Source organism: Apostichopus japonicus, chromosome 17, assembly GCF_037975245.1.
Source record: "Apostichopus japonicus isolate 1M-3 chromosome 17, ASM3797524v1, whole genome shotgun sequence".
Classification (NCBI taxonomy): Eukaryota; Metazoa; Echinodermata; class Holothuroidea; order Aspidochirotida; family Stichopodidae; genus Apostichopus; species Apostichopus japonicus.
Genome location: NC_092577.1, coordinates 22,734,070 through 22,758,508, shown reverse-complemented (window position 1 = coordinate 22,758,508; position 24,439 = coordinate 22,734,070). Strand labels below are relative to the sequence as shown.

Below are 24,439 nucleotides of genomic sequence, written 5' to 3'. Positions count from 1 at the left end.
GCAGACTACTTGTGTGGTAGGTTATGATGAGTTGATTTAATATATATATTATACATGAATGGATTTAATATATATTATGTTAATCTATATTTTACATATATATGTATAAAATTCTAATACATAAAAACAAAGTAGTTATTTATAAATATATTCGATTTTCAAATCGCTTTCCTTGTGGCAAGACAATGTAGGCCATTTCAATTTCTCATCGTCGTGGCAACATAGTGTTATCAATTGGGAAAATAAAAGCCTACGGCACCCAGTACTGACTGCGCTCTACGTTGCTTGACTTCGGTGATCGGACGAGAACCGGTATCGTCAACGTGATGTGGCCGTAGACATAACAAGAGCTGAAATGCAGACTACTTGTGTGGTAGGTTATGATGAGTTGATTTAATATATATATTATACATGAATGGATTTAATATATATTATGTTAATCTATATTTTACATATATATGTATAAAATTCTAATACATAAAAACAAAGTAGTTATTTATAAATATATTCGATTTTCAAATCGCTTTCCTTGTGACAAGAGGTCAATGTAGGCCATTTCAATTTCTCATCGTCGTGGCAACATAGTGTTATCAATTAGGAAAATAAAAGCCTACGGCACCCAGTATTCCCAGGCGGTCACCCATCCAAGTACTGACTGCGCTCTACGTTGCTTGACTTCGGTGATCGGACGAGCACCGGTATCGTCAACGTGATGTGGCCGTAGACATTACAAGAGGTGAAATGCAGACTACTTGTGTGGTAGGTTATGATGAGTTGATTTAATATATATATTATACATGAATGGATTTAATATATATAATGTTAATCTATATTTTACATATATATGTATAAAATTCTAATACATAAAAACAAAGTAGTTATTTATAAATATATTCGATTTTCAAATCGCTTTCCTTGTGGCAAGACAATGTAGGCCATTTCAATTTCTCATCGTCGTGGCAACATAGTGTTATCAATTGGGAAAATAAAAGCCTACGGCACCCAGTACTGACTGCGCTCTACGTTGCTTGACTTCGGTGATCGGACGAGAACCGGTATCGTCAACGTGATGTGGCCGTAGACATAACAAGAGGTGAAATGCAGACTACTTGTGTGGTAGGTTATGATGAGTTGATTTAATATATATATTATACATGAATGGATTTAATATATATTATGTTAATCTATATTTTACATATATATGTATAAAATTCTAATACATAAAAACAAAGTAGTTATTTATAAATATATTCGATTTTCAAATCGCTTTCCTTGTGACAAGAGGTCAATGTAGGCCATTTCAATTTCTCATCGTCGTGGCAACATAGTGTTATCAATTAGGAAAATAAAAGCCTACGGCACCCAGTATTCCCAGGCGGTCACCCATCCAAGTACTGACTGCGCTCTACGTTGCTTGACTTCGGTGATCGGACGAGAACCGGTATAGTCAACGTGATATGGCCGTAGACATAACAAGAGGTCAATGTAGGCCATTTCAATTTTTCATCGTCGTGGCAACATAGTGTTATCAATTAGGAAAATAAAAGCCTACGGCACCCAGTATTCCCAGGCGGTCATCCATCCAAGTACTGACTGCGCTCTTCGTTGCTTGACTTCGGTGATCGGACGAGAACCGGTATAGTCAACGTGATATGGCCGTAGACATAACAAGAGGTCAATGTAGGCCATTTCAATTTTTCATCGTCGTGGCAACATAGTGTTATCAATTGTGAAAATAAAAGCCTACGGCACCCAGTATTCCCAGGCGGTCACCCACCTTAGTACTGACTGCGCTCTACGTTGCTTGACTTACCTGATCGGACGAGAACCGGTATATTGAACGTGATGTTGCCGTAGACATTACAAGAGGTGAAATGCAGGCTAGTTGTTTGGTAGGTTATGATGAGTGTATTTAATGTATATATTATACATGAATGTATTTAATATATATTAAGTTAATCTATATTTCACATATATATGTATTAAATTCTAATATATAAAAACAATCGAGTTATTTATTAATATATTCGATTTTCAAATCGCTTTCCTTGTGGCAAGACAGTGTTCTAATTAGGAAAAGGAAGGCCTACGGCACCCAGTATTCCCAGGCGGTCACCCATCCAAGTACTGACTGCGCTCTACGTTGCTTGACTTCGGTGATCGGACGAGAACCGGTATAGTCAACGTGATATGGCCGTTTACATAAGAGGTCAATGTAGGCCATTTCACTTTCTCATCGTCGTGGCAACATAGTGTTATCAATTGTGAAAATAAAAGCCTACGGCACCCAGTATTCCCAGGCGGTCACCCACCTTAGTACTGACTGCGCTCTACGTTGCTTGACTTACCTGATCGGACGAGAACCGGTATATTGAACGTGATGTGGCCGTAGACATTACAAGAGGTGAAATGCAGGCTAGTTGTTTGGTAGGTTATGATGAGTGTATTTAATGTATATATTATACATGAATGTATTTAATATATATTAAGTTAATCTATATTTCACATATATATGTATTAAATTCTAATATATAAAAACAATCGAGTTATTTATTAATATATTCGATTTTCAAATCGCTTTCCTTGTGGCAAGACAGTGTTCTAATTAGGAAAAGTAAGGCCTACGGCACCCAGTATTCCCAGGCGGTCACCCATCCAAGTACTGACTGCGCTCTACGTTGCTTGACTTCGGTGATCGGACGAGAACCGGTATAGTCAACGTGATATGGCCGTTTACATAAGAGGTCAATGTAGGCCATTTCACTTTCTCATCGTCGTGGCAACATAGTGTTATCAATTAGGAAAGTAAAAGCCTACGGCACCCAGTATTCCCAGGCGGTCACCCATCCAAGTACTGACTGCGCTCTACGTTACTTGACTTACCTGATCGGACGAGAACCGGTATATTGAACGTGAGATGTGGCCGTAGACATTACAAGAGGTGAAATGCAGGCTAGTTGTTTGGTAGGTTATGATGAGTGGATTTAATGTATATATTATACATGAATGTATTTAATATATATTAAGTTAATCTATATTTCACATATATATGTATTAAATTCTAATATATAAAAACAATCGAGTTATTTATTAATATATTCGATTTTCAAATCGCTTTCCTTGTGGCAAGACAGTGTTCTAATTAGGAAAAGAAAGGCCTACGGCACCCAGTATTCCCAGGCGGTCACCCATCCAAGTACTGACTGCGCTCTACGTTGCTTGACTTCGGTGATCGGACGAGAACCGGTATAGTCAACCTGATATGGCCGTAGACATAAGAAGAGGTCAATGTAGGCCATTTCACTTTCTCATCGTCGTGGCAACATAGTGTTATCAATTGGGAAAATAAAAGCCTACGGCACCCAGTACTGACTGCGCTCTACGTTGCTTGACTTCGGTGATCGGACGAGAACCGGTATCGTCAACGTGATATGGCCGTAGACATAACAAGAGGTCAATGTAGGCCATTTCAATTTCTCATCGTCGTGGCAACATAGTGTTATCAGTTAGGAAAATAAAAGCCTACGGCACCCAGTATTCCCAGGCGGTCACCCATCCAAGTACTGACTGCGCTCTACGTTGCTTGACTTCGGTCATCGGACGAGAACCGGTATAGTCAACGTGATATGGCCGTAGACATAAGAAGAGGTCAATGGAGGCCATTTCAATTTCTCATCGTCGTGGCAACATAGTGTTATCAATTGTGAAAATAAAAGCCTACGGCACCCAGTATTCCCAGGCGGTCACCCACCTTAGTACTGACTGCGCTCTACGTTGCTTGACTTACCTGATCGGACGAGAACCGGTATATTGAACGTGATGTGGCCGTAGACATTACAAGAGGTGAAATGCAGGCTAGTTGTTTGGTAGGTTATGATGAGTGGATTTAATGTATATATTATACATGAATGTATTTAATATATATTAAGTTAATCTATATTTCACATATATATGTATTAAATTCTAATATATAAAAACAATCGAGTTATTTATTAATATATTCGATTTTCAAATCGCTTTCCTTGTGGCAAGACAGTGTTCTAATTAGAAAAAGAAAGGCCTACGGCACCCAGTATTCCCAGGCGGTCACCCATCCAAGTACTGACTGCGCTCTACGTTGCTTGACTTCGGTGATCGGACGAGAACCGGTATAGTCAACGTGATATGGCCGTAGACATAACAAGAGGTCAATGTAGGCCATTTCACTTTCTCATCATCGTGGCAACATAGTGTTATCAATTGGGAAAATAAAAGCCTACGGCACCCAGCTCTGACTGCGCTCTACGTTGCTTGACTTCGGTGATCGGACGAGAACCGGTATCGTCAACGTGATATGGCCGTAGACATAACAAGAGGTCAATGTAGGCCATTTCAATTTCTCATCGTCGTGGCAACATAGTGTTATCAATTAGGAAAATAAAAGCCTACGGCACCCAGTATTCCCAGGCGGTCACCCATCCAAGTACTGACTGCGCTCTACGTTGCTTGACTTCGGTGATCGGACGAGCACCGGTATCGTCAACGTGATGTGGCCGTAGACATTACAAGAGGTGAAATGCAGACTACTTGTGTGGTAGGTTATGATGAGTTGATTTAATATATATATTATACATGAATGGATTTAATATATATTATGTTAATCTATATTTTACATATATATGTATAAAATTCTAATACATAAAAACAAAGTAGTTATTTATAAATATATTCGATTTTCAAATCGCTTTCCGTGTGGCAAGACAATGTAGGCCATTTCAATTTCTCATCGTCGTGGCAACATAGTGTTATCACTTGGGAAAATAAAAGCCTACGGCACCCAGTACTGACTGCGCTCTACGTTGCTTGACTTCGGTGATCGGACGAGAACCGGTATCGTCAACGTGATGTGGCCGTAGACATAACAAGAGGTGAAAGGCAGACTACTTGTGTGGTAGGTTATGATGAGTTGATTTAATATATATATTATACATGAATGGATTTAATATATATTAAGTTAATCTATATTTCACATATATATGTATTAAATTCTAATATATAAAAACAATCGAGTTATTTATTAATATATTCGATTTTCAAATCGCTTTCCTTGTGGCAAGACAGTGTTCTAATTAGAAAAAGAAAGGCCTACGGCACCCAGTATTCTCAGGCGGTCACCCATCCAAGTACTGACTGCGCTCTACGTTGCTTGACTTCGGTGATCGGACGAGAACCGGTATAGTCAACGTGATATGGCCGTTTACATAAGAGGTCAATGTAGGCCATTTCACTTTCTCATCGTCGTGGCAACATAGTGTTATCAATTAGGAAAATAAAAGCCTACGGCACCCAGTATTCCCAGGCGGTCACCCATCCAAGTACTGACTGCGCTCTACGTTGCTTGACTTCGGTGATCGGACGTGAACCGGTATAGTCAACGTGATATGGCCGTAGACATAACAAGAGGTCAATGTAGGCCATTTCAATTTTTCATCGTCGTGGCAACATAGTGTTATCAATTAGGAAAATAAAAGCCTACGGCACCCAGTATTCCCAGGCGGTCACCCACCTTAGTACTGACTGCGCTCTACGTTGCTTGACTTACCTGATCGGACGAGAACCGGTATATTGAACGTGATGTGGCCGTAGACATTACAAGAGGTGAAATGCAGGCTAGTTGTTTGGTAGGTTATGATGAGTGGATTTATTGTATATATTATACATGAATGTATTTAATATATATTAGGTTAATCTATATTTCACATATATATGTATTAAATTCTAATATATAAAAACAATCGAGTTATTTATTAATATATTCGATTTTCAAATCGCTTTCCTTGTGGCAAGACAGTGTTCTTATTAGGAAAAGGAAGGCCTACGGCACCCAGTATTCCCAGGCGGTCACCCATCCAAGTACTGACTGCGCTCTACGTTGCTTGACTTCGGTGATCGGACGAGAACCGGTATAGTCAACGTGATATGGCCGTTTACATAAGAGGTCAATGTAGGCCATTTCACTTTCTCATCGTCGTGGCAACATAGTGTTATCAATTAGGAAAGTAAAAGCCTACGGCACCCAGTATTCCTAGGCGGTCACCCATCCAAGTACTGACTGCGCTCTACGTTGCTTGACTTCGGTGATCGGACGAGAACCGGTATAGTCAACGTGATATTGCCGTAGACATAAGAAGAGGTCAATGGAGGCCATTTCAATTTCTCATCGTCGTGGCAACATAGTGTTATCAATTGTGAAAATAAAAGCCTACGGCACCCAGTATTCCCAGGCGGTCACCCACCTTAGTACTGACTGCGCTCTACGTTACTTGACTTACCTGATCGGACGAGAACCGGTATATTGAACGTGAGATGTGGCCGTAGACATTACAAGAGGTGAAATGCAGGGTAGTTGTTTGGTAGGTTATGATGAGTGGATTTAATGTATATATTATACATGAATGTATTTAATATATATTAAGTTAATCTATATTTCACATATATATGTATTAAATTCTAATATATAAAAACAATCGAGTTATTTATTAATATATTCGATTTTCAAATCGCTTTCCTTGTGGCAAGACAGTGTTCTAATTAGAAAAAGAAAGGCCTACGGCACCCAGTATTCCCAGGCGGTCATCCATCCAAGTACTGACTGCGCTCTACGTTGCTTGACTTCGGTGATCGGACGAGAACCGGTATAGTCAACGTGTTATGGCCGTAGACATAACAAGAGGTCAATGTAGGCCATTTCACTTTCTCATCGTCGTGGCAACATAGTGTTATCAATTGGGAAAATAAAAGCCTACGGCACCCAGTACTGACTGCGCTCTACGTTGCTTGACTTCGGTGATCGGACGAGAACCGGTATCGTCAACGTGATATGGCCGTAGACATAACAAGAGGTCAATGTAGGCCATTTCAATTTCTCATCGTCGTGGCAACATAGTGTTATCAATTAGGAAAATAAAAGCCTACGGCACCTAGTATTCCCAGGCGGTCACCCATCCAAGTACTGACTGCGCTCTACGTTGCTTGACTTCGGTGATCGGACGAGCACCGGTATCGTCAACGTGATGTGGCCGTAGACATAACAAGAGCTGAAATGCAGACTACTTGTGTGGTAGGTTATGATGAGTTGATTTAATATATATATTATACATGAATGGATTTAATATATATTATGTTAATCTATATTTTACATATATATGTATAAAATTCTAATACATAAAAACAAAGTAGTTATTTATAAATATATTCGATTTTCAAATCGCTTTCCTTGTGGCAAGACAATGTAGGCCATTTCAATTTCTCATCGTCGTGGCAACATAGTGTTATCAATTGGGAAAATAAAAGCCTACGGCACCCAGTACTGACTGCGCTCTACGTTGCTTGACTTCGGTGATCGGACGAGAACCGGTATCGTCAACGTGATGTGGCCGTAGACATAACAAGAGGTGAAATGCAGACTACTTGTGTGGTAGGTTATGATGAGTTGATTTAATATATATATTATACATGAATGGATTTAATATATATTATGTTAATCTATATTTTACATATATATGTATAAAATTCTAATACATAAAAACAAAGTAGTTATTTATAAATATATTCGATTTTCAAATCGCTTTCCTTGTGACAAGAGGTCAATGTAGGCCATTTCAATTTCTCATCGTCGTGGCAACATAGTGTTATCAATTAGGAAAATAAAAGCCTACGGCACCCAGTATTCCCAGGCGGTCACCCATCCAAGTACTGACTGCGCTCTACGTTGCTTGACATCGGTGATCGGACGAGAACCGGTATCGTCAACGTGATATGGCCGTAGACATAACAAGAGGTCAATGTAGGCCATTTCAATTTCTCATCGTCGTGGCAACATAGTGTTATCAATTAGGAAAATAAAAGCCTACGGCACCCAGTATTCCCAGGCGGTCACCCATCCAAGTACTGACTGCGCTCTACGTTGCTTGACTTCGGTGATCGGACGAGCACCGGTATCGTCAACGTGATGTGGCCGTAGACATTACAAGAGGTGAAATGCAGACTACTTGTGTGGTAGGTTATGATGAGTTGATTTAATATATATATTATACATGAATGGATTTAATATATATAATGTTAATCTATATTTTACATATATATGTATAAAATTCTAATACATAAAAACAAAGTAGTTATTTATAAATATATTCGATTTTCAAATCGCTTTCCTTGTGGCAAGACAATGCAGGCCATTTCAATTTCTCATCGTCGTGGCAACATAGTGTTATCAATTAGGAAAATAACAGCCTACGACACCCAGTATTCCCAGGCGGTCACCCATCCAAGTACTGACTGCGCTCTACGTTGCTTGACTTCGGTGATCGGACGAGAACCGGTATAGTCAACGTGATATGGCCGTAGACATAACAAGAGGTCAATGTAGGCCATTTCAATTTTTCATCGTCGTGGCAACATAGTGTTATCAATTAGGAAAATAAAAGCCTACGGCACCCAGTATTCCCAGGCGGTCACCCATCCAAGTACTGACTGCGCTCTACGTTGCTTGACTTCGGTGATCGGACGAGAACCGGTATAGTCAACGTGATATGGCCGTAGACATAAGAAGAGGTAAATGGAGGCCATTTCAATTTCTCATCGTCGTGGCAACATAGTGTTATCAATTGTGAAAATAAAAGCCTACGGCACCCAGTATTCCCAGGCGGTCACTCACCTTAGTACTGACTGCGCTCTACGTTACTTGACTTACCTGATCGGACGAGAACCGGTATATTGAACGTGAGATGTGGCCGTAGACATTACAAGAGGTGAAATGCAGGCTAGTTGTTTGGTAGGTTATAATGAGTGGATTTAATGTATATATTATACATGAATGTATTTAATATATATTAAGTTAATCTATATTTCACATATATATGTATTAAATTCTAATATATAAAAACAATCGAGTTATTTATTAATATATTCGATTTTCAAATCGCTTTCCTTGTGGCAAGACAGTGTTCTAATTAGAAAAAGAAAGGCCTGCGGCACCCAGTATTCCCAGGCGGTCACCCATCCAAGTACTGACTGCGCTCTACGTTGCTTGACTTCGGTGATCGGACGAGAACCGGTATAGTCAACGTGATATGGCCGTAGACATAACAAGAGGTCAATGTAGGCCATTTCAATTTCTCATCGTCGTGGCAACATAGTGTTATCAATTAGGAAAATAACAGCCTACGACACCCAGTATTCCCAGGCGGTCACCCATCCAAGTACTGACTGCGCTCTACGTTGCTTGACTTCGGTGATCGGACGAGAACCGGTATAGTCAACGTGATATGGCCGTAGACATAACAAGAGGTCAATGTAGGCCATTTCAATTTTTCATCGTCGTGGCAACATAGTGTTATCAATTAGGAAAATAAAAGCCTACGGCACCCGGTATTCCCAGGCGGTCACCCATCCAAGTACTGACTGCGCTCTACGTTGCTTGACTTCGGTGATCGGACGAGAACCGGTATATTGAACGTGATGTGGCCGTAGACATTACAAGAGGTGAAATGCAGGCTAGTTGTTTGGTAGGTTATGATGAGTGGATTTAATGTATATATTATACATGAATGTATTTAATATATATTAAGTTAATCTATATTTCACATATATATGTATTAAATTCTAATATATAAAAACAATCGAGTTATTTATTAATATATTCGATTTTCAAATCGCTTTCCTTGTGGCAAGACAGTGTTCTAATTAGGAAAAGGAAGGCCTACGGCACCCAGTATTCCCAGGCGGTCACCCATCCAAGTACTGACTGCGCTCTACGTTGCTTGACTTCGGTGATCGGACGAGAACCGGTATAGTCAACGTGATATGGCCGTTTACATAAGAGGTCAATGTAGGCCATTTCACTTTCTCATCGTCGTGGCAACATAGTGTTATCAATTAGGAAAATAAAAGCCTACGGCACCCAGTATTCCCAGGCGGTCACCCATCCAAGTACTGACTGCGCTCTACGTTGCTTGACTTCGGTGATCGGACGAGAACCGGTATAGTCAACGTGATATGGCCGTAGACATAACAAGAGGTCAATGTAGGCCATTTCAATTTTTCATCGTCGTGGCAACATAGTGTTATCAATTAGGAAAATAAAAGCCTACGGCACCCAGTATTCCCAGGCGGTCACCCACCTTAGTACTGACTGCGCTCTACATTGCTTGACTTACCTGATCGGACGAGAACCGGTATATTGAACGTGATGTGGCCGTAGACATTACAAGAGGTGAAATGCAGGCTAGTTGTTTGGTAGGTTATGATGAGTGGATTTAATGTATATATTATACATGAATGTATTTAATATATATTAAGTTAATCTATATTTCACATATATATGTATTAAATTCTAATATATAAAAACAATCGAGTTATTTATTAATATATTCGATTTTCAAATCGCTTTCCTTGTGGCAAGACAGTGTTCTAATTAGGAAAAGGAAGGCCTACGGCACCCAGTATTCCCAGGCGGTCACCCATCCAAGTACTGACTGCGCTCTACGTTGCTTGACTTCGGTGATCGGACGAGAACCGGTATAGTCAACGTGATATGGCCGTTTACATAAGAGGTCAATGTAGGCCATTTCAATTTCTCATCGTCGTGGCAACATAGTGTTATCAATTAGGAAAGTAAAAGCCTACGGCACCCAGTATTCCTAGGCGGTCACCCATCCAAGTACTGACTGCGCTCTACGTTGCTTGACTTCGGTGATCGGACGAGAACCGGTATAGCCAACGTGATATGGCCGTAGACATAACAAGAGGTCAATGGAGGCCATTTCAATTTCTCATCGTCGTGGCAACATAGTGTTATCAATTGTGAAAATAAAAGCCTACGGCACCCAGTATTCCCAGGCGGTCACCCACCTTAGTACTGACTGCGCTCTACGTTACTTGACTTACCTGATCGGACGAGAACCGGTATATTGAACGTGAGATGTGGCCGTAGACATTACAAGAGGTGAAATGCAGGCTAGTTGTTTGGTAGGTTATGATGAGTGGATTTAATGTATATATTATACATGAATGTATTTAATATATATTAAGTTAATCTATATTTCACATATATATGTATTAAATTCTAATATATAAAAACAATCGAGTTATTTATTAATATATTCGATTTTCAAATCGCTTTCCTTGTGGCAAGACAGTGTTCTAATTAGAAAAAGAAAGGCCTACGGCACCCAGTATTCCCAGGCGGTCACCCATCCAAGTACTGACTGCGCTCTACGTTGCTTGACTTCGGTGATCGGACGAGAACCGGTATAGTCAACGTGATATGGCCGTAGACACAACAAGAGGTCAATGTAGGTCATTTCAATTTCTCATCGTCGTGGCAACATAGTGTTATCAATTATGAAAATAACAGCCTACGACACCCAGTATTCCCAGGCGGTCACCCATCCAAGTACTGACTGCGCTCTACGTTGCTTGACTTCGATGATCGGACGAGAACCGGTATAGTCAACGTGATATGGCCGTAGACATAACAAGAGGTCAATGTAGGCCATTTCAATTTTTCATCGTCGTGGCAACATAGTGTTATCAATTAGGAAAATAAAAGCCTACGGCACCCAGTATTCCCAGGCGGTCACCCACCTTAGTACTGACTGCGCTCTACGTTGCTTGACTTACCTGATCGGACGAGAACCGGTATATTGAACGTGATGTGGCCGTAGACATTACAAGAGGTGAAATGCAGGCTAGTTGTTTGGTAGGTTATGATGAGTGGATTTAATGTATATATTATACATGAATGTATTTAATATATATTAAGTTAATCTATATTTCACATATATATGTATTAAATTCTAATATATAAAAACAATCGAGTTATTTATTAATATATTCGATTTTCAAATCGCTTTCCTTGTGGCAAGACAGTGTTCTAATTAGGAAAAGGAAGGCCTACGGCACCCAGTATTCCCAGGCGGTCACCCATCCAAGTACTGACTGCGCTCTACGTTGCTTGACTTCGGTGATCGGACGAGAACCGGTATAGTCAACGTGATATGGCCGTTTACATAAGAGGTCAATGTAGGCCATTTCACTTTCTCATCGTCGTGGCAACATAGTGTTATCAATTAGGAAAATAAAAGCCTACGGCACCCAGTATTCCCAGGCGGTCACCCATCCAAGTACTGACTGCGCTCTACGTTGCTTGACTTCGGTGATCGGACGTGAACCGGTATAGTCAACGTGATATGGCCGTAGACATAACAAGAGGTCAATGTAGGCCATTTCAATTTTTCATCGTCGTGGCAACATAGTGTTATCAATTAGGAAAATAAAAGCCTACGGCACCCAGTATTCCCAGGCGGTCACCCATCCAAGTACTGACTGCGCTCTACGTTGCTTGACTTCGGTGATCGGACGAGAACCGGTATAGTCAACGTGATATGGCCGTTTACATAAGAGGTCAATGTAGGCCATTTCACTTTCTCATCGTCGTGGCAACATAGTGTTATCAATTAGGAAAGTAAAAGCCTACGGCACCCAGTATTCCTAGGCGGTCACCCATCCAAGTACTGACTGCGCTCTACGTTGCTTGACTTCGGTGATCGGACGAGAACCGGTATAGTCAACGTGATATGGCCGTAGACATAAGAAGAGGTCAATGGAGGCCATTTCAATTTCTCATCGTCGTGGCAACATAGTGTTATCAATTGTGAAAATAAAAGCCTACGGCACCCAGTATTCCCAGGCGGTCACCCACCTTAGTACTGACTGCGCTCTACGTTACTTGACTTACCTGATCGGACGAGAACCGGTATATTGAACGTGAGATGTGGCCGTAGACATTACAAGAGGTGAAATGCAGGCTAGTTGTTTGGTAGGTTATGATGAGTGGATTTAATGTATATATTATACATGAATGTATTTAATATATATTAAGTTAATCTATATTTCACATATATATGTATTAAATTCTAATATATAAAAACAATCGAGTTATTTATTAATATATTCGATTTTCAAATCGCTTTCCTTGTGGCAAGACAGTGTTCTAATTAGAAAAAGAAAGGCCTACGGCACCCAGTATTCCCAGGCGGTCATCCATCCAAGTACTGACTGCGCTCTACGTTGCTTGACTTCGGTGATCGGACGAGAACCGGTATAGTCAACGTGATGTGGCCGTAGACATAACAAGAGGTCAATGTAGGCCATTTCAATTTCTCATCGTCGTGGCAACATAGTGTCATCAATTAGGAAAATAAAAGCCTACGGCACCCAGTATTCCCAGGCGGTCACCCATCCAAGTACTGACTGCGCTCTACGTTGCTTGACTTCGGTCATCGGACGAGAACCGGTATAGTCAACGTGATATGGCCGTAGACATAAGAAGAGGTCAATGTAGGCCATTTCAATTTCTCATCGTCGTGGCAACATAGTGTTATCAATTGTGAAAATAAAAGCCTACGGCACCCAGTATTCCCAGGCGGTCACCCACCTTAGTACTGACTGCGCTCTACGTTGCTTGACTTACCTGATCGGACGAGAACCGGTATATTGAACGTGATGTGGCCGTAGACATTACAAGAGGTGAAATGCAGGCTAGTTGTTTGGTAGGTTATGATGAGTGGATTTAATGTATATATTATACATGAATGTATTTAATATATATTAAGTTAATCTATATTTCACATATATATGTATTAAATTCTAATATATAAAAACAATCGAGTTATTTATTAATATATTCGATTTTCAAATCGCTTTCCTTGTGGCAAGACAGTGTTCTAATTAGAAAAAGAAAGGCCTACGGCACCCAGTATTCCCAGGCGGTCACCCATCCAAGTACTGACTGCGCTCTACGTTGCTTGACTTCGGTGATCGGACGAGAACCGGTATAGTCAACGTGATATGGCCGTAGACATAACAAGAGGTCAATGTAGGCCATTTTACTTTCTCATCGTCGTGGCAACATAGTGTTATCAATTGTGAAAATAAAAGCCTACGGCACCCAGTACTGACTGCGCTCTACGTTGCTTGACTTCGGTGATCGGACGAGAACCGGTATCGTCAACGTGATATGGCCGTAGACATAACAAGAGGTCAATGTAGGCCATTTCAATTTCTCATCGTCGTGGCAACATAGTGTTATCAATTAGGAAAATAAAAGCCTACGGCACCTAGTATTCCCAGGCGGTCACCCATCCAAGTACTGACTGCGCTCTACGTTGCTTGACTTCGGTGATCGGACGAGCACCGGTATCGTCAACGTGATGTGGCCGTAGACATAACAAGAGCTGAAATGCAGACTACTTGTGTGGTAGGTTATGATGAGTTGATTTAATATATATATTATACATGAATGGATTTAATATATATTATGTTAATCTATATTTTACATATATATGTATAAAATTCTAATACATAAAAACAAAGTAGTTATTTATAAATATATTCGATTTTCAAATCGCTTTCCTTGTGGCAAGACAATGTAGGCCATTTCAATTTCTCATCGTCGTGGCAACATAGTGTTATCAATTGGGAAAATAAAAGCCTACGGCACCCAGTACTGACTGCGCTCTACGTTGCTTGACTTCGGTGATCGGACGAGAACCGGTATCGTCAAAGTGATGTGGCCGTAGACATAACAAGAGGTGAAATGCAGACTACTTGTGTGGTAGGTTATGATGAGTTGATTTAATATATATATTATACATGAATGGATTTAATATATATTATGTTAATCTATATTTTACATATATATGTATAAAATTCTAATACATAAAAACAAAGTAGTTATTTATAAATATATTCGATTTTCAAATCGCTTTCCTTGTGACAAGAGGTCAATGTAGGCCATTTCAATTTCTCATCGTCGTGGCAATATAGTGTTATCAATTAGGAAAATAAAAGCCTACGGCACCCAGTATTCCCAGGCGGTCACCCATCCAAGTACTGACTGCGCTCTACGTTGCTTGACTTCGGTGATCGGACGAGAACCGGTATAGTCAACGTGATATGGCCGTAGACATAACAAGAGGTCAATGTAGGCCATTTCAATTTTTCATCGTCGTGGCAACATAGTGTTATCAATTAGGAAAATAAAAGCCTACGGCACCCAGTATTCCCAGGGGGTCACCCATCCAAGTACTGACTGCGCTCTACGTTGCTTGACTTCGGTGATCGGACGAGAACCGGTATAGTCAACGTGATATGGCCGTAGACATAACAAGAGGTCAATGTAGGCCATTTGAATTTCTCATCGTCGTGGCAACATAGCGTTATCAATTATGAAAATAAAAGCCTACGACACCCAGTATTCCCAGGCGGTCATCCATCCAAGTACTGACTGCGCTCTTCGTTGCTTGACTTCGGTGATCGGACGAGAACCGGTATAGTCAACGTGATATGGCCGTAGACTTAACAAGAGGTCAATGTAGGCCATTTCAATTTTTCATCGTCGTGGCAACATAGTGTTATCAATTAGGAAAATAAAAGCCTACGGCACCCAGTATTCCCAGGCGGTCACCCACCTTAGTACTGACTGCGCTCTACGTTGCTTGACTTACCTGATCGGACGAGAACCGGTATATTGAACGTGATGTGGCCGTAGACATTACAAGAGGTGAAATGCAGGCTAGTTGTTTGGTAGGTTATGATGAGTGGATTTAATGTATATATTATACATGAATGTATTTAATATATATTAAGTTAATCTATATTTCACATATATATGTATTAAATTCTAATATATAAAAACAATCGAGTTATTTATTAATATATTCGATTTTCAAATCGCTTTCCTTGTGGCAAGACAGTGTTCTAATTAGGAAAAGGAAGGCCTACGGCACCCAGTATTCCCAGGCGGTCACCCATCCAAGTACTGACTGCGCTCTACGTTGCTTGACTTCGGTGATCGGACGAGAACCGGTATAGTCAACGTGATATGGCCGTAGACATAACAAGAGGTCAATGGAGGCCATTTCAATTTCTCATCGTCGTGGCAACATAGTGTTATCAATTGTGAAAATAAAAGCCTACGGCACCCAGTATTCCCAGGCGGTCACCCACCTTAGTACTGACTGCGCTCTACGTTGCTTGACTTACCTGATCGGACGAGAACCGGTATATTGAACGTGATGTGGCCGTAGACATTACAAGAGGTGAAATGCAGGCTAGTTGTTTGGTAGGTTATGATGAGTGGATTTAATGTATATATTATACATGAATGTATTTAATATATATTAAGTTAATCTATATTTCACATATATATGTATTAAATTCTAATATATAAAAACAATCGAGTTATTTATTAATATATTCGATTTTCAAATCGCTTTCCTTGTGGCAAGACAGTGTTCTAATTAGAAAAAGAAAGGCCTACGGCACCCAGTATTCCCAGGCGGTCATCCATCCAAGTACTGACTGCGCTCTACGTTGCTTGACTTCGGTGATCGGACGAGAACCGGTATAGTCAACGTGATGTGGCCGTAGACATAAGAAGAGGTCAATGTAGGCCATTTCAATTTCTCATCGTCGTGGCAACATAGTGTCATCAATTAGGAAAATAAAAGCCTACGGCACCCAGTATTCCCAGGCGGTCACCCATCCAAGTACTGACTGCGCTCTACGTTGCTTGACTTCGGTGATCGGACGAGAACCGGTATAGTCAACGTGATATGGCCGTAGACATAAGAAGAGGTCAATGTAGGCCATTTCAATTTCTCATCGTCGTGGCAACATAGTGTTATCAATTGTGAAAATAAAAGCCTACGGCACCCAGTATTCCCAGGCGGTCACCCACCTTAGTACTGACTGCGCTCTACGTTGCTTGACTTACCTGATCGGACGAGAACCGGTATATTGAACGTGATGTGGCCGTAGACATTACAAGAGGTGAAATGCAGGCTAGTTGTTTGGTAGGTTATGATGAGTGGATTTAATGTATATATTATACATGAATGTATTTAATATATATTAAGTTAATCTATATTTCACATATATATGTATTAAATTCTAATATATAAAAACAATCGAGTTATTTATTAATATATTCGATTTTCAAATCGCTTTCCTTGTGGCAAGACAGTGTTCTAATTAGAAAAAGAAAGGCCTACGGCACCCAGTATTCCCAGGCGGTCACCCATCCAAGTACTGACTGCGCTCTACGTTGCTTGACTTCGGTGATCGGACGAGAACCGGTATAGTCAACGTGATATGGCCGTAGACATAACAAGAGGTCAATGTAGGCCATTTCACTTTCTCATCGTCGTGGCAACATAGTGTTATCAATTGGGAAAATAAAAGCCTACGGCACCCAGCTCTGACTGCGCTCTACGTTGCTTGACTTCGGTGATCGGACGAGAACCGGTATCGTCAACGTGATATGGCCGTAGACATAACAAGAGGTCAATGTAGGCCATTTCACTTTCTCATCGTCGTGGCAACATAGTGTTATCAATTAGGAAAATAAAAGCCTACGGCACCCAGTATTCCCAGGCGGTCACCCATCCAAGTACTGACTGCGCTCTACGTTGCTTGACTTCGGTGATCGGACGAGCACCGGTATCGTCAACGTGATGTGGCCGTAGACATTACAAGAGGTGAAATGCAGACTACTTGTGTGGTAGGTTATGATGAGTTGATTTAATATATATATTATACATGAATGGATTTAATATATATTATGTTAATCTATATTTTACATATATATGTATAAAATTCTAATACATAAAAACAAAGTAGTTATTTATAAATATATTCGATTTTCAAATCGCTTTCCTTGTGGCAAGACAATGTAGGCCATTTCAATTTCTCATCGTCGTGGCAACATAGTGTTATCAATTGGGAAAATCAAAGCCTACGGCACCCAGTACTGACTGCGCTCTACGTTGCTTGACTTCGGTGATCGGACGAGAACCGGTATCGTCAACGTGATGTGGCCGTAGACATAACAAGAGGTGAAATGCAGACTACTTGTGTGGTAGGTTATGATGAGTTGATTTAATATATATATTATACATGAATGGATTTAATATATATTATGTTAATCTATATTTTACATATATATGTATAAAATTCTAATACATAAAAACAAAGTAGTTATTTATAAATATATTGGATTTTCAAATCGCTTTCCTTGTGACAAGAGGTCAATGTAGGCCATTTCAATTTCTCATCGTCGTGGCAACATAGTGTTATCAATTAGGAAAATAAAAGCCTACGGCACCCAGTATTCCCAGGCGGTCACCCATCCAAGTACTGACTGCGCTCTACGTTGCTTGACTTCGGTGATCGGACGAGAACCGGTATAGTCAACGTGATATGGCCGTAGACATAACAAGAGGTCAATGTAGGCCATTTCAATTTTTCATCGTCGTGGCAACATAGTGTTATCAATTAGGAAAATAAAAGCCTACGGCACCCAGTATTCCCAGGGGGTCACCCATCCAAGTACTGACTGCGCTCTACGTTGCTTGACTTCGGTGATCGGACGAGAACCGGTATAGTCAACGTGATATGGCCGTAGACATAACAAGAGGTCAATGTAGGCCATTTCAATTTCTCATCGTCGTGGCAACATAGTGTTATCAATTAGGAAAATAAAAGCCTACGACACCCAGTATTCCCAGGCGGTCATCCATCCAAGTACTGACTGCGCTCTACGTTGCTTGACTTCGGTGATCGGACGAGAACCGGTATAGTCAACGTGATGTGGCCGTAGACATAAGAAGAGGTCAATGTAGGCCATTTCAATTTCTCATCGTCGTGGCAACATAGTGTCATCAATTAGGAAAATAAAAGCCTACGGCACCCAGTATTCCCAGGCGGTCACCCATCCAAGTACTGACTGCGCTCTACGTTGCTTGACTTCGGTCATCGGACGAGAACCGGTATAGTCAACGTGATATGGCCGTAGACATAACAAGAGGTCAATGTAGGCCATTTCAATTTCTCATCGTCGTGGCAACATAGTGTTATCAATTGTGAAAATAAAAGCCTACGGCACCCAGTATTCCCAGGCGGTCACCCACCTTACTACTGACTGCGCTCTACGTTGCTTGACTTACCTGATCGGACGAGAACCGGTATATTGAACGTGATGTGGCCGTAGACATTACAAGAGGTGAAATGCAGGCTAGTTGTTTGGTAGGTTATGATGAGTGGATTTAATGTATATATTATACATGAATGTATTTAATATATATTAAGTTAATCTATATTTCACATATATATGTATTAAATTCTAATATATAAAAACAATCGAGTTATTTATTAATATATTCGATTTTCAAATCGCTTTCCTTGTGGCAAGACAGTGTTCTAATTAGAAAAAGAAAGGCCTACGGCACCCAGTATTCCCGGGCGGTTACCCATCCAAGTACTGACTGCGCTCTACGTTGCTTGACTTCGGTGATCGGACGAGAACCGGTATCGTCAACGTGATATGGCCGTAGACATAACAAGAGGTCAATGTAGGCCATTTCAATTTTTCATCGTCGTGGCAACATAGTGTTATCAATTAGGAAAATAAAAGCCTACGGCACCCAGTATTCCCAGGCGGTCACCCACCTTAGTACTGACTGCGCTCTACGTTGCTTGACTTACCTGATCGGACGAGAACCGGTATATTGAACGTGATGTGGCCGTAGACATTACAAGAGGTGAAATGCAGGCTAGTTGTTTGGTAGGTTATGATGAGTGGATTTAATGTATATATTATACATGAATGTATTTAATATATATTAAGTTAATCTATATTTCACATATATATGTATTAAATTCTAATATATAAAAACAATCGAGTTATTTATTAATATATTCGATTTTCAAATCGCTTTCCTTGTGGCAAGACAGTGTTCTAATTAGGAAAAGGAAGGCCTACGGCACCCAGTATTCCCAGGCGGTCACCCATCCAAGTACTGACTGCGCTCTACGTTGCTTGACTTCGGTGATCGGACGAGAACCGGTATAGTCAACGTGATATGGCCGTTTACATAAGAGGTCAATGTAGGCCATTTCACTTTCTCATCGTCGTGGCAACATAGTGTTATCAATTAGGAAAGTAAAAGCCTACGGCACCCAGTATTCCTAGGCGGTCACCCATCCAAGTACTGACTGCGCTCTACGTTGCTTGACTTCGGTGATCGGACGAGAACCGGTATAGTCAACGTGATATGGCCGTAGACATAAGAAGAGGTCAATGGAGGCCATTTCAATTTCTCATCGTCGTGGCAACATAGTGTTATCAATTATGAAAATAACAGCCTACGACACCCAGTATTCCCAGGCGGTCACCCATCCAAGTACTGACTGCGCTCTACGTTGCTTGACTTCGGTGATCGGACGAGAACCGGTATAGTCAACGTGATATGGCCGTAGACATAACAAGAGGTCAATGTAGGCCATTTCAATTTTTCATCGTCGTGGCAACATAGTGTTATCAATTAGGAAAATAAAAGCCTACGGCACCCAGTATTCCCAGGCGGTCACCCACCTTAGTACTGACTGCGCTCTACGTTGCTTGACTTACCTGATCGGACGAGAACCGGTATATTGAACGTGATGTGGCCGTAGACATTACAAGAGGTGAAATGCAGGCTAGTTGTTTGGTAGGTTATGATGAGTGGATTTAATGTATATATTATACATGAATGTATTTAATATATATTAAGTTAATCTATATTTCACATATATATGTATTAAATTCTAATATATAAAAACAATCGAGTTATTTATTAATATATTCGATTTTCAAATCGCTTTCCTTGTGGCAAGACAGTGTTCTAATTAGGAAAAGGAAGGCCTACGGCACCCAGTATTCCCAGGCGGTCACCCATCCAAGTACTGACTGCGCTCTACGTTGCTTGACTTCGGTGATCGGACGAGAACCGGTATAGTCAACGTGATATGGCCGTTTACATAAGAGGTCAATGGAGGCCATTTCAATTTCTCATCGTCGTGGCAACATAGTGTTATCAATTATGAAAATAACAGCCTACGACACCCAGTATTCCCAGGCGGTCACCCATCCAAGTACTGACTGCGCTCTACGTTGCTTGACTTCGATGATCGGACGAGAACCGGTATAGTCAACGTGATATGGCCGTAGACATAACAAGAGGTCAATGTAGGCCATTTCAATTTTTCATCGTCGTGGCAACATAGTGTTATCAATTAGGAAAATAAAAGCCTACGGCACCCAGTATTCCCAGGCGGTCACCCATCCAAGTACTGACTGCGCTCTACGTTGCTTGACTTCGGCGATCGGACGAGAACCGGTATAGTCAACGTGATATGGCCGTAGACATAACAAGAGGTCAATGTAGGCCATTTCAATTTTTCATCGTCGTGGCAACATAGTGTTATCAATTAGGAAAATAAAAGCCTACGGCACCCAGTATTCCCAGGCGGTCACCCACCTTAGTACTGACTGCGCTCTACGTTGCTTGACTTCGGTGATTGGACGAGAACCGGTATATTGAACGTGATGTGGCCGTAGACATTACAAGAGGTGAAATGCAGGCTAGTTGTTTGGTAGGTTATGATGAGTGGATTTAATGTATATATTATACATGAATGTATTTAATATATATTAAGTTAATCTATATTTCACATATATATGTATTAAATTCTAATATATAAAAACAATCGAGTTATTTATTAATATATTCGATTTTCAAATCGCTTTCCTTGTGGCAAGACAGTGTTCTAATTAGAAAAAGAAAGGCCTACGGCACCCAGTATTCCCAGGCGGTCATCCATCCAAGTACTGACTGCGCTCTACGTTGCTTGACTTCGGTGATCGGACGAGAACCGGTATAGTCAACGTGATGTGGCCGTAGACATAAGAAGAGGTCAATGTAGGCCATTTCAATTTCTCATCGTCGTGGCAACATAGTGTCATCAATTAGGAAAATAAAAGCCTACGGCACCCAGTATTCCCAGGCGGTCACCCATCCAAGTACTGACTGCGCTCTACGTTGCTTGACTTCGGTGATCGGACGAGAACCGGTATAGTCAACGTGATATGGCCGTAGACATAAGAAGAGGTCAATGTAGGCCATTTCAATTTTTCATCGTCGTGGCAACATAGTGTTATCAATTAGAAAAATAAAAGCCTACGGCACCCAGTATTCCCAGGCGGTCACCCATCCAAGTACTGACTGCGCTCTACGTTGCTTGACTTCGGTGATCGGACGAGAACCGGTATAGTCAACGTGATATGGCCGTAGACATAACAAGAGGTCAATGTAGGCCATTTCAATTTTTCATCGTCGTGGCAACATAGTGTTATCAATTAGGAAAATAAAAGCCTACGGCACCCAGTATTCCCAGGCGGTCACCCACCTTAGTACTGACTGCGCTCTACGTTGCTTGACTTCGGTGATTGGACGAGAACCGGTATATTGAACGTGATGTGGCCGTAGACATTACAAGAGGTGAAATGCAGGCTAGTTGTTTGGTAGGTTATGATGAGTGGATTTAATGTATATATTATACATGAATGTATTTAATATATATTAAGTTAATCTATATTTCACATATATATGTATTAAATTCTAATATATAAAAACAATCGAGTTATTTATTAATATATTCGATTTTCAAATCGCTTTCCTTGTGGCAAGACAGTGTTCTAATTAGGAAAAGGAAGGCCTACGGCACCCAGTATTCCCAGGCGGTCACCCATCCAAGTACTGACTGCGCTCTACGTTGCTTGACTTCGGTGATCGGACGAGAACCGGTATAGTCAACGTGATATGGCCGTAGACATAACAAGAGGTCAATGGAGGCCATTTCAATTTCTCATCGTCGTGGCAACATAGTGTTATCAATTGTGAAAATAAAAGCCTACGGCACCCAGTATTCCCAGGCGGTCACCCACCTTAGTACTGACTGCGCTCTACGTTGCTTGACTTACCTGATCGGACGAGAACCGGTATATTGAACGTGATGTGGCCGTAGACATTACAAGAGGTGAAATGCAGGCTAGTTGTTTGGTAGGTTATGATGAGTGGATTTAATGTATATATTATACATGAATGTATTTAATATATATTAAGTTAATCTATATTTCACATATATATGTATTAAATTCTAATATATAAAAACAATCGAGTTATTTATTAATATATTCGATTTTCAAATCGCTTTCCTTGTGGCAAGACAGTGTTCTAATTAGAAAAAGAAAGGCCTACGGCACCCAGTATTCCCAGGCGGTCATCCATCCAAGTACTGACTGCGCTCTACGTTGCTTGACTTCGGTGATCGGACGAGAACCGGTATAGTCAACGTGATGTGGCCGTAGACATAAGAAGAGGTCAATGTAGGCCATTTCAATTTCTCATCGTCGTGGCAACATAGTGTCATCAATTAGGAAAATAAAAGCCTACGGCACCCAGTATTCCCAGGCGGTCACCCATCCAAGTACTGACTGCGCTCTACGTTGCTTGACTTCGGTGATCGGACGAGAACCGGTATAGTCAACGTGATATGGCCGTAGACATAAGAAGAGGTCAATGTAGGCCATTTCAATTTCTCATCGTCGTGGCAACATAGTGTTATCAATTGGGAAAATAAAAGCCTACGGCACCCAGTATTCCCAGGCGGTCACCCACCTTAGTACTGACTGCGCTCTACGTTGCTTGACTTACCTGATCGGACGAGAACCGGTATATTGAACGTGATGTGGCCGTAGACATTACAAGAGGTGAAATGCAGGCTAGTTGTTTGGTAGGTTATGATGAGTGGATTTAATGTATATATTATACATGAATGTATTTAATATATATTAAGTTAATCTATATTTCACATATATATGTATTAAATTCTAATATATAAAAACAATCGAGTTATTTATTAATATATTCGATTTTCAAATCGCTTTCCTTGTGGCAAGACAGTGTTCTAATTAGGAAAAGGAAGGCCTACGGCACCCAGTATTCCCAGGCGGTCACCCATCCAAGTACTGACTGCGCTCTACGTTGCTTGACTTCGGTGATCGGACGAGAACCGGTATAGTCAACGTGATATGGCCGTAGACATAACAAGAGGTCAATGGAGGCCATTTCAATTTCTCATCGTCGTGGCAACATAGTGTTATCAATTGTGAAAATAAAAGCCTACGGCACCCAGTATTCCCAGGCGGTCACCCACCTTAGTACTGACTGCGCTCTACGTTGCTTGACTTACCTGATCGGACGAGAACCGGTATATTGAACGTGATGTGGCCGTAGACATTACAAGAGGTGAAATGCAGGCTAGTTGTTTGGTAGGTTATGATGAGTGGATTTAATGTATATATTATACATGAATGTATTTAATATATATTAAGTTAATCTATATTTCACATATATATGTATTAAATTCTAATATATAAAAACAATCGAGTTATTTATTAATATATTCGATTTTCAAATCGCTTTCCTTGTGGCAAGACAGTGTTCTAATTAGAAAA

General features: G+C 40.7%; 48 non-coding genes and 33 pseudogenes across 48 annotated transcripts; all 81 read right to left on the bottom strand.

Annotated features, from left to right (window-relative positions):
- Window positions 1-607: 607 nt before the first annotated feature.
- On the bottom strand, window positions 608-726 carry LOC139956874 (5S ribosomal RNA; annotated as a pseudogene).
- Window positions 727-1,350: 624 nt separating this feature from the next.
- On the bottom strand, window positions 1,351-1,469 carry LOC139956780 (5S ribosomal RNA). The gene has a single exon (XR_011789413.1). It is a non-coding gene; the product is annotated as a 5S ribosomal RNA (ribosomal RNA).
- A 76-nt stretch (window positions 1,470-1,545) lies between these two features.
- Window positions 1,546-1,664, bottom strand: LOC139955923 (5S ribosomal RNA). The gene has a single exon (XR_011789149.1). It is a non-coding gene; the product is annotated as a 5S ribosomal RNA (ribosomal RNA).
- A 76-nt stretch (window positions 1,665-1,740) lies between these two features.
- LOC139957710 (5S ribosomal RNA) lies at window positions 1,741-1,859 on the bottom strand (annotated as a pseudogene).
- A 224-nt stretch (window positions 1,860-2,083) lies between these two features.
- On the bottom strand, window positions 2,084-2,202 carry LOC139956034 (5S ribosomal RNA). Its single transcript, XR_011789258.1, has one exon. It is a non-coding gene; the product is annotated as a 5S ribosomal RNA (ribosomal RNA).
- Window positions 2,203-2,275: 73 nt separating this feature from the next.
- Window positions 2,276-2,394, bottom strand: LOC139957526 (5S ribosomal RNA; annotated as a pseudogene).
- Window positions 2,395-2,618: 224 nt separating this feature from the next.
- On the bottom strand, window positions 2,619-2,737 carry LOC139956033 (5S ribosomal RNA). The gene has a single exon (XR_011789257.1). It is a non-coding gene; the product is annotated as a 5S ribosomal RNA (ribosomal RNA).
- Window positions 2,738-2,810: 73 nt separating this feature from the next.
- On the bottom strand, window positions 2,811-2,931 carry LOC139957778 (5S ribosomal RNA; annotated as a pseudogene).
- A 224-nt stretch (window positions 2,932-3,155) lies between these two features.
- LOC139955886 (5S ribosomal RNA) lies at window positions 3,156-3,274 on the bottom strand. Its single transcript, XR_011789113.1, has one exon. It is a non-coding gene; the product is annotated as a 5S ribosomal RNA (ribosomal RNA).
- A 245-nt stretch (window positions 3,275-3,519) lies between these two features.
- On the bottom strand, window positions 3,520-3,638 carry LOC139956090 (5S ribosomal RNA). Its single transcript, XR_011789314.1, has one exon. It is a non-coding gene; the product is annotated as a 5S ribosomal RNA (ribosomal RNA).
- A 76-nt stretch (window positions 3,639-3,714) lies between these two features.
- On the bottom strand, window positions 3,715-3,833 carry LOC139957525 (5S ribosomal RNA; annotated as a pseudogene).
- A 224-nt stretch (window positions 3,834-4,057) lies between these two features.
- LOC139957976 (5S ribosomal RNA) lies at window positions 4,058-4,176 on the bottom strand. The gene has a single exon (XR_011789635.1). It is a non-coding gene; the product is annotated as a 5S ribosomal RNA (ribosomal RNA).
- A 245-nt stretch (window positions 4,177-4,421) lies between these two features.
- LOC139956873 (5S ribosomal RNA) lies at window positions 4,422-4,540 on the bottom strand (annotated as a pseudogene).
- Window positions 4,541-5,121: 581 nt separating this feature from the next.
- On the bottom strand, window positions 5,122-5,240 carry LOC139956549 (5S ribosomal RNA; annotated as a pseudogene).
- Window positions 5,241-5,313: 73 nt separating this feature from the next.
- Window positions 5,314-5,432, bottom strand: LOC139955100 (5S ribosomal RNA). The gene has a single exon (XR_011788353.1). It is a non-coding gene; the product is annotated as a 5S ribosomal RNA (ribosomal RNA).
- A 76-nt stretch (window positions 5,433-5,508) lies between these two features.
- LOC139957524 (5S ribosomal RNA) lies at window positions 5,509-5,627 on the bottom strand (annotated as a pseudogene).
- Window positions 5,628-5,851: 224 nt separating this feature from the next.
- LOC139956031 (5S ribosomal RNA) lies at window positions 5,852-5,970 on the bottom strand. The gene has a single exon (XR_011789255.1). It is a non-coding gene; the product is annotated as a 5S ribosomal RNA (ribosomal RNA).
- A 73-nt stretch (window positions 5,971-6,043) lies between these two features.
- LOC139955927 (5S ribosomal RNA) lies at window positions 6,044-6,162 on the bottom strand. The gene has a single exon (XR_011789153.1). It is a non-coding gene; the product is annotated as a 5S ribosomal RNA (ribosomal RNA).
- Window positions 6,163-6,583: 421 nt separating this feature from the next.
- LOC139956694 (5S ribosomal RNA) lies at window positions 6,584-6,702 on the bottom strand (annotated as a pseudogene).
- A 245-nt stretch (window positions 6,703-6,947) lies between these two features.
- Window positions 6,948-7,066, bottom strand: LOC139956756 (5S ribosomal RNA; annotated as a pseudogene).
- Window positions 7,067-7,690: 624 nt separating this feature from the next.
- LOC139955932 (5S ribosomal RNA) lies at window positions 7,691-7,809 on the bottom strand. The gene has a single exon (XR_011789158.1). It is a non-coding gene; the product is annotated as a 5S ribosomal RNA (ribosomal RNA).
- Window positions 7,810-7,885: 76 nt separating this feature from the next.
- On the bottom strand, window positions 7,886-8,004 carry LOC139956871 (5S ribosomal RNA; annotated as a pseudogene).
- A 264-nt stretch (window positions 8,005-8,268) lies between these two features.
- LOC139955176 (5S ribosomal RNA) lies at window positions 8,269-8,387 on the bottom strand. The gene has a single exon (XR_011788426.1). It is a non-coding gene; the product is annotated as a 5S ribosomal RNA (ribosomal RNA).
- Window positions 8,388-8,463: 76 nt separating this feature from the next.
- LOC139956769 (5S ribosomal RNA) lies at window positions 8,464-8,582 on the bottom strand. The gene has a single exon (XR_011789412.1). It is a non-coding gene; the product is annotated as a 5S ribosomal RNA (ribosomal RNA).
- Window positions 8,583-9,003: 421 nt separating this feature from the next.
- LOC139955598 (5S ribosomal RNA) lies at window positions 9,004-9,122 on the bottom strand. Its single transcript, XR_011788834.1, has one exon. It is a non-coding gene; the product is annotated as a 5S ribosomal RNA (ribosomal RNA).
- A 76-nt stretch (window positions 9,123-9,198) lies between these two features.
- Window positions 9,199-9,317, bottom strand: LOC139955175 (5S ribosomal RNA). The gene has a single exon (XR_011788425.1). It is a non-coding gene; the product is annotated as a 5S ribosomal RNA (ribosomal RNA).
- Window positions 9,318-9,393: 76 nt separating this feature from the next.
- On the bottom strand, window positions 9,394-9,512 carry LOC139956787 (5S ribosomal RNA; annotated as a pseudogene).
- Window positions 9,513-9,736: 224 nt separating this feature from the next.
- Window positions 9,737-9,855, bottom strand: LOC139956030 (5S ribosomal RNA). The gene has a single exon (XR_011789254.1). It is a non-coding gene; the product is annotated as a 5S ribosomal RNA (ribosomal RNA).
- Window positions 9,856-9,928: 73 nt separating this feature from the next.
- On the bottom strand, window positions 9,929-10,047 carry LOC139956757 (5S ribosomal RNA). Its single transcript, XR_011789411.1, has one exon. It is a non-coding gene; the product is annotated as a 5S ribosomal RNA (ribosomal RNA).
- Window positions 10,048-10,123: 76 nt separating this feature from the next.
- LOC139957699 (5S ribosomal RNA) lies at window positions 10,124-10,242 on the bottom strand (annotated as a pseudogene).
- Window positions 10,243-10,466: 224 nt separating this feature from the next.
- Window positions 10,467-10,585, bottom strand: LOC139956029 (5S ribosomal RNA). The gene has a single exon (XR_011789253.1). It is a non-coding gene; the product is annotated as a 5S ribosomal RNA (ribosomal RNA).
- A 73-nt stretch (window positions 10,586-10,658) lies between these two features.
- LOC139955260 (5S ribosomal RNA) lies at window positions 10,659-10,777 on the bottom strand. The gene has a single exon (XR_011788506.1). It is a non-coding gene; the product is annotated as a 5S ribosomal RNA (ribosomal RNA).
- Window positions 10,778-11,198: 421 nt separating this feature from the next.
- Window positions 11,199-11,317, bottom strand: LOC139957964 (5S ribosomal RNA). The gene has a single exon (XR_011789624.1). It is a non-coding gene; the product is annotated as a 5S ribosomal RNA (ribosomal RNA).
- A 76-nt stretch (window positions 11,318-11,393) lies between these two features.
- LOC139956118 (5S ribosomal RNA) lies at window positions 11,394-11,512 on the bottom strand (annotated as a pseudogene).
- A 76-nt stretch (window positions 11,513-11,588) lies between these two features.
- Window positions 11,589-11,707, bottom strand: LOC139957523 (5S ribosomal RNA; annotated as a pseudogene).
- Window positions 11,708-11,931: 224 nt separating this feature from the next.
- LOC139956028 (5S ribosomal RNA) lies at window positions 11,932-12,050 on the bottom strand. The gene has a single exon (XR_011789252.1). It is a non-coding gene; the product is annotated as a 5S ribosomal RNA (ribosomal RNA).
- A 73-nt stretch (window positions 12,051-12,123) lies between these two features.
- On the bottom strand, window positions 12,124-12,242 carry LOC139955099 (5S ribosomal RNA). The gene has a single exon (XR_011788352.1). It is a non-coding gene; the product is annotated as a 5S ribosomal RNA (ribosomal RNA).
- A 76-nt stretch (window positions 12,243-12,318) lies between these two features.
- LOC139956201 (5S ribosomal RNA) lies at window positions 12,319-12,437 on the bottom strand (annotated as a pseudogene).
- Window positions 12,438-12,510: 73 nt separating this feature from the next.
- LOC139955255 (5S ribosomal RNA) lies at window positions 12,511-12,629 on the bottom strand. The gene has a single exon (XR_011788500.1). It is a non-coding gene; the product is annotated as a 5S ribosomal RNA (ribosomal RNA).
- A 421-nt stretch (window positions 12,630-13,050) lies between these two features.
- On the bottom strand, window positions 13,051-13,169 carry LOC139955994 (5S ribosomal RNA). The gene has a single exon (XR_011789219.1). It is a non-coding gene; the product is annotated as a 5S ribosomal RNA (ribosomal RNA).
- A 76-nt stretch (window positions 13,170-13,245) lies between these two features.
- Window positions 13,246-13,364, bottom strand: LOC139956089 (5S ribosomal RNA). Its single transcript, XR_011789313.1, has one exon. It is a non-coding gene; the product is annotated as a 5S ribosomal RNA (ribosomal RNA).
- A 76-nt stretch (window positions 13,365-13,440) lies between these two features.
- Window positions 13,441-13,559, bottom strand: LOC139957522 (5S ribosomal RNA; annotated as a pseudogene).
- A 224-nt stretch (window positions 13,560-13,783) lies between these two features.
- LOC139957952 (5S ribosomal RNA) lies at window positions 13,784-13,902 on the bottom strand. The gene has a single exon (XR_011789613.1). It is a non-coding gene; the product is annotated as a 5S ribosomal RNA (ribosomal RNA).
- Window positions 13,903-14,147: 245 nt separating this feature from the next.
- LOC139956755 (5S ribosomal RNA) lies at window positions 14,148-14,266 on the bottom strand (annotated as a pseudogene).
- A 624-nt stretch (window positions 14,267-14,890) lies between these two features.
- LOC139956746 (5S ribosomal RNA) lies at window positions 14,891-15,009 on the bottom strand. Its single transcript, XR_011789410.1, has one exon. It is a non-coding gene; the product is annotated as a 5S ribosomal RNA (ribosomal RNA).
- A 76-nt stretch (window positions 15,010-15,085) lies between these two features.
- LOC139955017 (5S ribosomal RNA) lies at window positions 15,086-15,204 on the bottom strand. The gene has a single exon (XR_011788271.1). It is a non-coding gene; the product is annotated as a 5S ribosomal RNA (ribosomal RNA).
- Window positions 15,205-15,280: 76 nt separating this feature from the next.
- On the bottom strand, window positions 15,281-15,399 carry LOC139956706 (5S ribosomal RNA; annotated as a pseudogene).
- Window positions 15,400-15,475: 76 nt separating this feature from the next.
- On the bottom strand, window positions 15,476-15,594 carry LOC139957521 (5S ribosomal RNA; annotated as a pseudogene).
- A 224-nt stretch (window positions 15,595-15,818) lies between these two features.
- LOC139957940 (5S ribosomal RNA) lies at window positions 15,819-15,937 on the bottom strand. The gene has a single exon (XR_011789602.1). It is a non-coding gene; the product is annotated as a 5S ribosomal RNA (ribosomal RNA).
- Window positions 15,938-16,013: 76 nt separating this feature from the next.
- On the bottom strand, window positions 16,014-16,132 carry LOC139957520 (5S ribosomal RNA; annotated as a pseudogene).
- A 224-nt stretch (window positions 16,133-16,356) lies between these two features.
- On the bottom strand, window positions 16,357-16,475 carry LOC139955993 (5S ribosomal RNA). The gene has a single exon (XR_011789218.1). It is a non-coding gene; the product is annotated as a 5S ribosomal RNA (ribosomal RNA).
- A 76-nt stretch (window positions 16,476-16,551) lies between these two features.
- Window positions 16,552-16,670, bottom strand: LOC139956735 (5S ribosomal RNA). The gene has a single exon (XR_011789409.1). It is a non-coding gene; the product is annotated as a 5S ribosomal RNA (ribosomal RNA).
- Window positions 16,671-16,746: 76 nt separating this feature from the next.
- Window positions 16,747-16,865, bottom strand: LOC139957518 (5S ribosomal RNA; annotated as a pseudogene).
- A 224-nt stretch (window positions 16,866-17,089) lies between these two features.
- On the bottom strand, window positions 17,090-17,208 carry LOC139957927 (5S ribosomal RNA). Its single transcript, XR_011789590.1, has one exon. It is a non-coding gene; the product is annotated as a 5S ribosomal RNA (ribosomal RNA).
- Window positions 17,209-17,453: 245 nt separating this feature from the next.
- LOC139956870 (5S ribosomal RNA) lies at window positions 17,454-17,572 on the bottom strand (annotated as a pseudogene).
- A 624-nt stretch (window positions 17,573-18,196) lies between these two features.
- On the bottom strand, window positions 18,197-18,315 carry LOC139956724 (5S ribosomal RNA). Its single transcript, XR_011789408.1, has one exon. It is a non-coding gene; the product is annotated as a 5S ribosomal RNA (ribosomal RNA).
- Window positions 18,316-18,391: 76 nt separating this feature from the next.
- LOC139955016 (5S ribosomal RNA) lies at window positions 18,392-18,510 on the bottom strand. The gene has a single exon (XR_011788270.1). It is a non-coding gene; the product is annotated as a 5S ribosomal RNA (ribosomal RNA).
- Window positions 18,511-18,586: 76 nt separating this feature from the next.
- LOC139956789 (5S ribosomal RNA) lies at window positions 18,587-18,705 on the bottom strand (annotated as a pseudogene).
- A 76-nt stretch (window positions 18,706-18,781) lies between these two features.
- On the bottom strand, window positions 18,782-18,900 carry LOC139956088 (5S ribosomal RNA). Its single transcript, XR_011789312.1, has one exon. It is a non-coding gene; the product is annotated as a 5S ribosomal RNA (ribosomal RNA).
- A 76-nt stretch (window positions 18,901-18,976) lies between these two features.
- LOC139957730 (5S ribosomal RNA) lies at window positions 18,977-19,095 on the bottom strand (annotated as a pseudogene).
- A 224-nt stretch (window positions 19,096-19,319) lies between these two features.
- LOC139955878 (5S ribosomal RNA) lies at window positions 19,320-19,438 on the bottom strand. The gene has a single exon (XR_011789105.1). It is a non-coding gene; the product is annotated as a 5S ribosomal RNA (ribosomal RNA).
- A 76-nt stretch (window positions 19,439-19,514) lies between these two features.
- Window positions 19,515-19,633, bottom strand: LOC139957517 (5S ribosomal RNA; annotated as a pseudogene).
- Window positions 19,634-19,857: 224 nt separating this feature from the next.
- Window positions 19,858-19,976, bottom strand: LOC139956027 (5S ribosomal RNA). The gene has a single exon (XR_011789251.1). It is a non-coding gene; the product is annotated as a 5S ribosomal RNA (ribosomal RNA).
- A 73-nt stretch (window positions 19,977-20,049) lies between these two features.
- Window positions 20,050-20,168, bottom strand: LOC139955254 (5S ribosomal RNA). Its single transcript, XR_011788499.1, has one exon. It is a non-coding gene; the product is annotated as a 5S ribosomal RNA (ribosomal RNA).
- A 76-nt stretch (window positions 20,169-20,244) lies between these two features.
- LOC139955174 (5S ribosomal RNA) lies at window positions 20,245-20,363 on the bottom strand. The gene has a single exon (XR_011788424.1). It is a non-coding gene; the product is annotated as a 5S ribosomal RNA (ribosomal RNA).
- A 76-nt stretch (window positions 20,364-20,439) lies between these two features.
- LOC139957516 (5S ribosomal RNA) lies at window positions 20,440-20,558 on the bottom strand (annotated as a pseudogene).
- A 224-nt stretch (window positions 20,559-20,782) lies between these two features.
- On the bottom strand, window positions 20,783-20,901 carry LOC139956026 (5S ribosomal RNA). The gene has a single exon (XR_011789250.1). It is a non-coding gene; the product is annotated as a 5S ribosomal RNA (ribosomal RNA).
- Window positions 20,902-20,974: 73 nt separating this feature from the next.
- Window positions 20,975-21,093, bottom strand: LOC139956117 (5S ribosomal RNA; annotated as a pseudogene).
- A 76-nt stretch (window positions 21,094-21,169) lies between these two features.
- On the bottom strand, window positions 21,170-21,288 carry LOC139955265 (5S ribosomal RNA). The gene has a single exon (XR_011788510.1). It is a non-coding gene; the product is annotated as a 5S ribosomal RNA (ribosomal RNA).
- Window positions 21,289-21,364: 76 nt separating this feature from the next.
- Window positions 21,365-21,483, bottom strand: LOC139957098 (5S ribosomal RNA; annotated as a pseudogene).
- A 224-nt stretch (window positions 21,484-21,707) lies between these two features.
- LOC139955991 (5S ribosomal RNA) lies at window positions 21,708-21,826 on the bottom strand. Its single transcript, XR_011789216.1, has one exon. It is a non-coding gene; the product is annotated as a 5S ribosomal RNA (ribosomal RNA).
- Window positions 21,827-21,902: 76 nt separating this feature from the next.
- On the bottom strand, window positions 21,903-22,021 carry LOC139956710 (5S ribosomal RNA). Its single transcript, XR_011789407.1, has one exon. It is a non-coding gene; the product is annotated as a 5S ribosomal RNA (ribosomal RNA).
- Window positions 22,022-22,097: 76 nt separating this feature from the next.
- LOC139956698 (5S ribosomal RNA) lies at window positions 22,098-22,216 on the bottom strand. Its single transcript, XR_011789406.1, has one exon. It is a non-coding gene; the product is annotated as a 5S ribosomal RNA (ribosomal RNA).
- A 76-nt stretch (window positions 22,217-22,292) lies between these two features.
- On the bottom strand, window positions 22,293-22,411 carry LOC139957097 (5S ribosomal RNA; annotated as a pseudogene).
- A 224-nt stretch (window positions 22,412-22,635) lies between these two features.
- LOC139957915 (5S ribosomal RNA) lies at window positions 22,636-22,754 on the bottom strand. Its single transcript, XR_011789578.1, has one exon. It is a non-coding gene; the product is annotated as a 5S ribosomal RNA (ribosomal RNA).
- Window positions 22,755-22,830: 76 nt separating this feature from the next.
- Window positions 22,831-22,949, bottom strand: LOC139957515 (5S ribosomal RNA; annotated as a pseudogene).
- A 224-nt stretch (window positions 22,950-23,173) lies between these two features.
- LOC139955990 (5S ribosomal RNA) lies at window positions 23,174-23,292 on the bottom strand. Its single transcript, XR_011789215.1, has one exon. It is a non-coding gene; the product is annotated as a 5S ribosomal RNA (ribosomal RNA).
- Window positions 23,293-23,368: 76 nt separating this feature from the next.
- Window positions 23,369-23,487, bottom strand: LOC139956686 (5S ribosomal RNA). Its single transcript, XR_011789404.1, has one exon. It is a non-coding gene; the product is annotated as a 5S ribosomal RNA (ribosomal RNA).
- A 76-nt stretch (window positions 23,488-23,563) lies between these two features.
- On the bottom strand, window positions 23,564-23,682 carry LOC139957514 (5S ribosomal RNA; annotated as a pseudogene).
- A 224-nt stretch (window positions 23,683-23,906) lies between these two features.
- Window positions 23,907-24,025, bottom strand: LOC139957903 (5S ribosomal RNA). The gene has a single exon (XR_011789567.1). It is a non-coding gene; the product is annotated as a 5S ribosomal RNA (ribosomal RNA).
- Window positions 24,026-24,101: 76 nt separating this feature from the next.
- LOC139957513 (5S ribosomal RNA) lies at window positions 24,102-24,220 on the bottom strand (annotated as a pseudogene).
- Between the last annotated feature and the right edge of the window lie 219 nt (window positions 24,221-24,439).